The following is a 10,255-nucleotide window of genomic DNA, read 5'->3' as shown; positions in this document are numbered from 1 at the left end:
TGGCCACGTCTCCTTGCCAACTTCAGGGGTTTCTGTTGGCTGAAGGCTGGAGATTCCCAAGGTCAATACCCCCTGCACTGAAGCTGCATTTTGTCACCTATTCATGGTTGGATCCACATAGCTCACTCTGATGGTCAAGTTGCTCATAGGATAACAGCATGAGGAGTGCCAGGACTCTACAGGCACTGAAAGAGGTACTCATTTAGAGGAAATTCTGACCAGGGCAGGAATTGCCATGAGAACCATCTCTGAAACACCCAATGACACTACAAAGCAAGCAAAGCCAGGACCAAACTGAATGAATGTTGGGCTTGTTCTCTGCTAGGGTATTTTCTGGTTGAACATGCACCTGTACAGACACACATACAATATGCACCCCTCCAGCAGCTGGACTTGGACCCTCTGTCTAGCCAGGAGCTTGCCCCATGATCCCCTCCCATTCCCTAAACACACAAACTGTATTGAGTCTCTCCTGTACAGAATCACCAAACCTTTGATGCTGAGAGACAGCAAGCTCCCACCATTTATCTGCCTCCTTCTCCTGTTGATTTTGGTCAGGAGTCCCTTCTCATTCATGCCAGCCTCCTGCCACTTTGCTTACTTAATGTGTGTCAGATTGGACCATTCATGAGCTTGACGAGGAGACGATAGACCAAGGAGAAATGGTTTGAATCCCAAAGAAGGGGAGATCTAGATTAGGTATGAGGAAGAAATTCTTTTCTTATCAGGATGATGAGTCCTAGGAAGAGGCTGCCCAGGGAAATTGTGGATGCCCCATCCCAGAAAGTGTTCAAGGCCAGGTTGTTCAGGGCTTTGAGCAAGCAGGTCTAGTGGAAGGTATCCCTGCCCATGGCAGGGCTGTTGCATTTATAGAATCTTTAAAGTCCCTTCCAAAAGGCCATATCCCAAAGGAATCCTCCAGGAAGGTCCCTCCGCAGACCCTGCTCACCTCAACTCCACTGCTTTGCCTTGGTCCTCTCTCTCAGCATCCTCAACTCTACCCTCTCACCTCTTTCAAATCCCTGAGCATTTCATGTTGAGTTCTAAGGATGAGGTCCTGCATGTCACCTCACTTCACTGGCTCCTCAGTCACCCATGTCAGCCAGATGTCATCAAGGAGCTCCCAAAGCCTCCTGGGTGGTTTGTGTAAGGGTACGCAGAAGTAGAGGGTCTGTCCTTCCAGGGTATCTGTTTAAGGGTCTTTTCCAGTGTAGCAAGGGATGCTGATAAGGGAGACTGTGATGGAAGCCAGACCTGGTCAGTTGTGCCAATTGATAAGGAATGGGACAGAACATGGGGATGCTGACACACACAAGGCGGTCTGACTGAGGAGTTCTAAACTGAAGTAGGAATTTGAAGGGGCATTAAAAAAAAATAATAACGAGCAAGATGAATATGAGACATGAGTGTGCTCAGGTGGCCAACAAGACCATCAGTATCTTGGCTGGGATCAGAAATAGTGCGGCCATCAAGGCGAGGACAGCGACTGTCCCCCTGTACTTGGCTCTGCTGAGGCCGCACCTCGAATACTGTGTTCAGTTTTGGGCCCCTCACTACAAGGAGGACATGGACGTGCTTGAGCGTGTCCAGAGAAGGACAACAAAGCTGGTGAGTGATCTAGAGAACAAGTCTTATGAGGAGCGGCTGAGGGAGCTGAGGTTGTTTAGCCTGGAGAAAAGGAGGCTCAGGGGCGACCTTATTGCTCTCCCAACTCCCTCTTAAGGGGTTGTAGCAGGGAGGGTTTTGGCCTTTCTCCTAAGCAGCAAGCAACAGGAGAAGAGGAAATGGCTTCAAGTTTCACTGGGGGAGGTACGGGGTGGATATGAGGCAACATTTCTTCCCTGAAAGGCTTGTGAGGCCTTGGAAGAGGCTGCACAGGGAAGCAGTTGAGTCACTGTCCCTGCAGCTATGCAAAAGTCGTGTAGATGTGGTGCTTGGGGATGGGGTTTGGTGGTAGACTTGGCAGCGCTGGGTTAGTGCTTGGACTTCAGAAGACCTCAGAGGTCTTTTCCAGCCTACACGATTCGACGATTCTATGATAATAAACAGAAGTGCTGAGACGCGGACCTGACCAAGCAAATATAGAGACAAGGACAAGACACAAACCATGAGGATTCTTCTGAACAGAAGAGTAAAGAAAGCAGCTAGAAATAAATCTTTTTTAAGAGAACTATCCAAGCTAGAGAAAGAGGAAAGCATATGTCTGTAACTTTAAACTTTCAGAAAATTAAAAGCTTGCTAAATATGGACAAGAAACACACAAAGAAATAAAACCACCATCACTTTTGATTAAAACTACAAGAATTGTTTGTTCTTCATTACCAGTGAGGTTTATGGAATTTGCCAGAACTTTTTTGTTTTGTTTTGTTTTTTCTGGGGGTGAATCTGTCAAATTCTTTTAAATTTAACTGTCACTGACAAACCTTTGAGTTCAAAGACACAGATACTGAGTGGTGTCCCAGTGGGCAGGAGGGCATTGGTGGCTGTCTGATTGAGGTGTCCTAGTGGGGCAGGGGAGCAGCTGTGGCTGTGTCAAGCAGGTGTCAAAGTGGACAGGAGGGTAGCGTTGCCTGTGTCACCCAGGTGTCACAGTAGGCGGGGGGGCAGAGGTGCATGTGTCACCAAGGTGTCATAGTGGGGCTGTGACATGGCAGCCCACTTGTGAAAAAGGGCCAGGGGTGCAGAAAGGCCTCAGTTGGGATAGAAGCCCCTGGCAGCAGGCAGCAGAGGGCAGAGCAGGGCAGGACAGGGAGGTGAGTGAGCAATGGCCAAAGTCCTGCTGCAGCCTGAGCAGGGGCTGGCTTTGAGCAGCAAGCACAGCACAAGGGGAACCAAGTGTCTGCTGCGGAAACGGTGTTGCAGACCTTCAGCCCAAGCGTTGATATGCAAGTTTTTGGGTGTGCTGGGAAGATGCTTGGGTACGCTGGGGAGATCCCTGGTTATTCCAGGAAGAGGCACGGGTTCTCCAGGGATAGGTTTTGGTGTCAAGGGAGGTGCTTGCTTGCCCTGAGCAAAACAGTCAGGTGCTCCAGGAAGATGTTGGATTCCTGAGGGAGATGCTTTGCAGGTCAACAAAGACAGGTGGTGTGCCCAGGGAGGGGTTTGCGTGTTCCACCAAGATGTTTTAGGACTTCCAGGGAGATGCCTGAGTGACCTTGAGTGGGTCACTCAGGGTCCTTGAGGGGAGAACCTTGGGTGCAGTCAGAATTTGCTTATGTGCCCTGGGGAGGGAGCTGCTTGTGTGCTCTGGGAATGTCCTTGGGCTCCCTAGGAAGATGCTCCTATTCCCCTGGGAGATACTTGGGTGCCCCAGTATGTGCCTGAGTACTGCACAGTAGTTTGTCTCCTCCAGGGAGGGTCCTGAGTGCTCCAGGAGTATTGTTGAGTTCCCTGGGCAGGTGTTTGTTTGTCCTGTTGAGATGCTTGGGTGCTCCAACAAGATTGCTGAGTACTCAATTACGATGCTTGGATGCTTCGGGGAGATGTTTCCTCAGGTGAGAAGCACTGTTTTTATGGAAACAAGCTCGTGTCCCCCTGGGAGGTGCTTGTGGACCACAGGGAAGCACTGGGTGTCCCCAGGAAGATGCCTGGATGCCCCCGGTGGTGTTTGTGTGCCTTGAGGAGATGCTACAGTGCACAAAGGAGATGCTTGGGTACTCCAGAGACATGCCTGGGTGCCTCTGTGTTACACTTTCTAGCTCCACATTGGTGCTTGGGTGTTCTGGGAATGTTCTTGTGTGCCTCCAGGATAAGACTCTGTTCTGCAGAGAAGACTGTGTGCTCCTGAAAGGTGCTTGAATGCCCTGAGGAGATGCCAGCATGCCCTGGGAAAATGCTTGGGTACACCAGGGAGATCCTTGGTATTCAAAGGAGGTGATCGTGTTCCCCAGGGAGGTGTTTGTCTGTCCCAGGGAAATGGATAGTTCCTCCTGGAACCTACTGTTGCCTTACTTTTTGCTACTAGAAGATGCATGGGTCCTCCAGGAGAATGCAAGCGTCCTTTGGGGAGATGTTTTGTGTGCCCCACGTGGTGTTTTGGAGCCCTGGGGAGATGCTTGGCTTCTCCACTCAGATGTAGGAGTGCGGTGGGGAGATTCTTGGGTGCTCCTATGAGGTGTTTGGGTGTTCCAGACAGGTGCTTCTGTGCTGCAGGGAGATGCTTAGGTGACTGGGGGAGAAGCTTGTGTGATTAGCAGTTAACTTGGTGTGCTCCAGGGAGGCTTTTTGTGTGCCCAAGAGATATACTTATCATGCAATCATGGCATCATAGAATGGCCTTGGTTACAAGGGAACTCGAGGATCATCTAACTCCAACCCCCCTGCCATAGGCAGGGATGAGACCCACTAGATCACGTTGCTCAGGTCGTCATCTTATTTGGATTTGAAGTGAGCTAACCTGGTCTTATTTCCCTGGGGAGAAGTTTGTGTGCTTGGGGAATATCCTTGGGCTCTGTAGGAAGCTGCTCAATTCCCAGGGGTCACTTGGATGCCCAAGGAGGTGCCTGGGTACTGCAGAGAGCAGTTTGTGTCATACAGGAAGGGGCTGGAGTGCTCCAACTGTGCTTGCATACCCCAAGAAACTCCTTGGGCCCTCTGGGAAGGTGCTTGAATTCCCCAGGGAGAGTCTTGTGTACCCAGGGAGACATTTGGCTGACCCATGCTGACGTATGGTTTCTCCAGAGAGGAGCTTCATTGCAGGAGGGACATTCCCGGGTGCTTGAAAGATTGTCCTGGTTTCAGTTAGAACAGAGTTAATTTTCTTAGAATCATAGAATCATAGAATATTCTGAGTTGGAAGGGACCCTTAAGGATCATCAAATCTAACTCTTGACATCGCACAGGTCTACCCAAGTTCAGACCATGTGACTAAGTGCACAGTCCAATCTCTTCTTAAATTCAGTCAGGCTCGGTGCAGTGACCACTTCCCTGGGGAGCCTGTTCCAGTGTGCAACCACTCTCTCTGTGAAGAACCCCTTCCTGATGTCCAGCCTAAACTTCCCCTGCCTCAGCTTAACTCCGTTCCCGCGGGTCCTGTCGCTGGTGTTAATGGAGAAAAGGTCTCCTGCCTCTCGACACCCCCTTACGAGGAAGTTGTAGACTGCGATGAGGTCTCCCCTCAGCCTCCTCTTCTCCAGGCTGAACAGGCCCAGTGCCCTCAGCCGTTCCTCGTACGTCTTCCCCTCCAGGCCTTTCACCATCTTCGTAGCCCTCCTCTGGACACTCTCCAACAGTTTCATGTCCTTTTTATACTGTGGTGCCCAGAACTGCACACAGTACTCGAGGTGAGGCCACACCAGCGCAGAGTAGAGCGTGACAATCACCTCCCTTGACCTACTAGCGATGCCGTGCTTGATGCACCCCAGGACACGGTTGGCCCTCCTGGCTGCCAGGGCACACTGCTGGCTCATATTCAACTTGTTGTCTACCACGACCCCCAGATCCCTCTCTTCTAGGCTGCTCTCCAGCGTCTCATCGCCCAGTCTGTACGTGCAGCCAGGGTTTCCCCGTCCCAGGTGCAGGACCCGGCACTTGCTCTTATTGAACTTCATGCAGTTGGCGATCGCCCAGCTCTCCAACCTATCCAGATCCCTCTGCAAGGCCTTTCCACCCTCATTCGAGTCCACAACTCCTCCAAGTTTGGTGTCATCAGCAAACTTGCTCAAAATGCCTTCTATTCCTACATCCAGATCGTTTATAAAAATATTGAAAAGTACCGGCCCTAAAATGGAGCCTTGAGGGACCCCACTGGTGACCGCCCGCCAGCCTGACGCAGCCCCATTCACCATAACCCTTTGGGCCCTGCCCGTTAGCCAATTGCTCACCCATCGTATGATGTTTTTATTTAGCTGTATGGTGGACATTTTGTCCAGTAGGATCCTATGGGAAACCGTATCAAAAGCCTTGCTGAAGTCCAAAAAAATCACATCAGCTGGTTTCCCTTGGTCCACCATACGGGTGATCTTATCATAAAAGGAAATCAGGTTAGTTAGGCAGGACCTACCCTTCACAAACCCATGCTGGCTGGGACCAATGACTGCATTGTCCCCCAGGTGCGCCTCAATAAGTTCGAGAACCATCTTCTCCATGATTTTACCAGGCACTGATGTGAGACTGACAGGCCTGTAATTGCTAGGGTCTTCTTTCTGACCCTTCTTGAAAATCGGCACAACATTTGCCAGCTTCCAGTCTACCGGGACCTCTCCAGACTCCCAGGATCGTTGAAAAATAATTGAGAGAGGTTCCGCGATGACGTCCGCCAGCTCCTTCAGCACCCGGGGATGAATCCCATCCGGACCCATGGACTTGTAGGGATCCAGGTGGAGTAGCAGATCCCGCACACGTTCAGGGTCGGTTGGGAGTTTGTCATCCCCACCGTCCCGGTCCTCCAGCTCGGGGCACCCTGGGTCCCGAAGCCCATCATCGGCATTTCTTCCTAGTAGCTGGTAGAATGCTATGTTTTGGCTTAGGATGAGAAGACTGCTGATAACACCCCAATGTTTTAATTGTCGCAGAGCAGTGCTTACAGTAAGCCAAGGACATCTCAGCTTCTTGCTCTGTCCTGCCAACGGGCAGGCTGGGGGTGCAGTAAGAGCTGGGAGGGGACAGACCCCGGACTGGTGACCCAAACTAGTCAAAGGGGTATTCCATACCATCTGACGTCATGCTAAACAATATATAGGGGTGGCTAGCCGGGGGAGGGGGGCCGGACTGCTAGGGGGTTAGGCTGGGCATCGGTCAGCGGGTGGTGAGCAATTGCATTGTGCATCACTTGTTTGAAGACATAATCCGTAGTAGTACTATTACCATCATTGTACTATTTTTGTTATTGTTATTATTGTTATTATTATTATTATTATTGTTATTATTATTTTCCTGTCTTATTATTACTGTCTTTATCTCAACTCACGGGCTTCACTTTCCATTTCTCTCCCCCGTCCCACAGAAGGAGGGGGGAGGGTGAGTGAACGGCTTTGTGGTGTTTAGCTGCTGGCTGGGTTAAACCACGACAAAGATATTCTTTGTTGCTCCAGAGTGGTGTTTATGTGCCCCAGGCATAGGATTCTGTGCCCATAGGAGATGCCTGTGTGCTCTTGGAAATGTTTTTTTGCTCCTGCGGACTGCTTGGGTCCTGAAAACGTTAATGCTTGGGTGCCCAGAAGTCATGCTTGGGTGGTCCAAGGAGATTCCTGGAGCCTTCAGGGACATGGAAAGTGTCTTGGAATGTTCCTGCAGTGCTCCAGAAACATGCTCGGGACCCCACAGGATATTCAAGGATCCCCTGGTTACATTCTTACCTGTCCCCAGAAGTTACTAGAGTGTTCCTGGAAGGTGCTTTTATGCTCTGGGGAGATGGTTGGGTGCTGCAGGAAAATGCTTGTATGCCGAGATGGAGATGCTTCTGTGTCCTGGGGAGATACTTGGTTGCTCCAGGGGCATTTCTGAGTGTTGTGCCTCAAGAGAGGTGCTTGTTTCCTTTGGGAAGATGATTGGGTGCCCTGTGGAAATGCCTTGCTACCCCAAGGAGTTCCTTGGAACCTCAAGGGAGATGCTTATCTACAGTTTGGATAAGCCTGGGTGCCCCAGAGAGATGCTTGATGCACCAGAGACATGTGGTGTGCCCAACTGAGGGGCTTCGGTTGTCCATGGAGGTTTGTGGGTGACCCAGGGAGATCCTTGGGCATCCCAAGGGAGATGTGTGTCTTCACTTGAGAGGGGCTTGATGGCTGTAGGTAGGTGCTTGGGAGCTCCCACATGCCCTATAGCAATGATTGATGCTTTTGTGCCCCCTGGAGGTGCTTGGTTGCTGTAGGCTCTAGCAATTCCCTGTATGCCACAATCATCTCACTTAGGCAGGCAGGAATTTCCCAGAGAACTCAAGCATGCCCACACTTCCCCGATTCTCTGATCCCTGGAGGTGCTTGTTGGCCCCAGTGAAAGGGAGATAAGAGAATCTTAGTAGATGGGATGCTGATTAATGAATACCTAGATTGCTGGATTGAACTAGTAGCTGTTGCTGTTAACTATTGTACAAACTAATTGGAGGAAGAAGTTTTGGGGCCCTTCGCAAAGGGTAACTGCTAATGAAAATAGAGCACCTGTCTCAAGCACCAGCTGAAACTGCTCCTGTGGTTCAGACAAGAACCAAGGACCCAAAGTGCAAGCGCCAGAAGAAGAGGTAAGAAGTTCAGATACAAGGAAGAGGAAGGAAGAGCCATACTTCATCTCAAGAGACCACCTGAGATGACCACTAGAGAGCAGTACACAGGCGCGGATGGGAAGACCACATGTAGATTAGTACTTGGAATTAATTTTAATATGAGATGGGCATACGTATAAGCCCATTACAAAATACATGCAAATGTAAACATACACTTTATATAGCTAGAGCACACATTGTTTAGTGTGAGCGTAACTTTGAGGAATTATCCCTTACGCTTCTGGTGCTGAAATAAAGGCATACCCACTTCATAACTTACTTCATTGTGAGTTGTGGAGTGTTTCTGCGTATCACCAGGGCGATGCTTGCTTTCTCCAGAGGGGACCTTGGGTGTTCCAGGGAGATGCTTGGTGAGTCAGCAAGAAACTAAGCACCCCTGGGCAGGTATCTGAGTGCATCAGGAGGTGATTGGTTGATTGGTTTTCCTGGGGATATGCGTAGGTGCCCAAAGAGGTGCTTGTGTTCCCGCGGAGGTGCTTGGGTACTGCAGGGCAGGAGCCTGCTTCATAAAGATTGAGCGCTCCAGGGAAATACTTGTGTGTCCAGGGAGACAGTCAGGTGCTGCAATGAGCTGCTTGGGTGCTCCAGATTGATGCCTTCTTTTCCCTGGAGGTGCTTGGGTTCCCTGGACTGATATAGAAATGTTCCAGCGAGTGCATTGTGTGCTCGGTAAAGCTGCTTGCTTTCTCTGGGGAGATGCTTGAGTGCCTCTGGAAGTTTCTTGCGTACTCCAGGAAGGTACTTGGATGCGGTGGGGCATTCTTGGAGGTGTTTGCTTTCCCATGGAATAAGTTAGTGTGTGTTGGGGAGAGAGTCGGGTGCCCCCAGGATTTTCTTGGGTGTCCCTAGGAGTTGAGCAAGTAGCCCTGTAGATGCTTTTGTGTCCTACAGAGGTGGTTGGGTATTGAAAGGAGAGGCTTTGGAGAGCAGAAGGGCAGCAGTGGCTATGTCACCCAGGTGTCACAGGGGGCAGTGTGAAGAATTTTCTCCAAATATCTAATGGAAATTAATCCTCTATTTAAGACCACATCCAGGAAGAAGCATGGGTGCTCCAGAATGTTGCTTGAATGCCCTGGGAAGATGCTTTGCTGCTCAAATGGGGAGCTTGCGTTCTCTGGTTATGAGCTTGGGTGCCCTGGGATGATGGTTTTTTCTTATTTTTCACTGCTTTGAAACTTGGGTGCATTGGAGAGTAGAAATCAAGTATGTGGAAGATCCCATTCCTTGTAATACTAGAAGACTGCGATTCCTTTCTTAATCTCCTAATAAGAAAAACAATGACAAATTAGCAGTAAGCACAAATGAAAGCTTAAGAACACTTTCTATTACTATAAAAATATAGATCCTGTAATACAGAGTTAGTGATATTTAGCAAATAGTGTGCTACCACCATCACAATGACCTATAACCCCTTCTAGCTTCAGATGCGTCCTTATGCATCCAAAATAGAGAGTAGGATATGAAGTATATGGACCTGAATCAGCAGGGGTTTCACAACAATTAGAAAGAGTTAGAAACAGTTCCTGAAAAGCCACAACCTGAAGAAGTTAATTTTTTTGTAACAGCTAAAGGAAGAAATGGAAAACCAAGAAAGCTAATTAATTTTAATTTAAGTATTAGAAGTTAAGTTACAGAAGTTCACAGGCCCTGAGATAATATAAATAAAGCTGTTCTCAAGCTAAAAGATCTCATTTCTTCAGCATTTCTTCTGGATGCCTCATGCAGATTTCTGCTGAGTTCTGACAAGTCGGAAAGCAGCAGGAAGAGACCAGAGAATTTGACTCATTAGTGTAAAACTGGCATGGGCAGCAATCTCCCAAATTACAGATGTTCAAGCATACTAGTTAAAAAGAGATTAGAGTGTGACTAGAGAGACATCTCAAACTCCCGTTATACACTTCAATTTCTCTCCAAGGATAGAACGACTACTACGTATTACCATGCCTGACTGGCTGTAGAGGGAGAGAGAAGAAGTGAAAGACTTAGACACCCACCTTCCCTTCACAGCCCTCCCAGCCCCAAAATGGTTCTCAGGAA

This window comes from Anas acuta, chromosome 30 (genome assembly GCF_963932015.1).
Source record: "Anas acuta chromosome 30, bAnaAcu1.1, whole genome shotgun sequence".
NCBI lineage: Eukaryota > Metazoa > Chordata > Aves > Anseriformes > Anatidae > Anas > Anas acuta.
The sequence above is the reverse complement of the archived record's forward strand: the minus strand, read 5'-3'. Positions refer to the sequence as shown.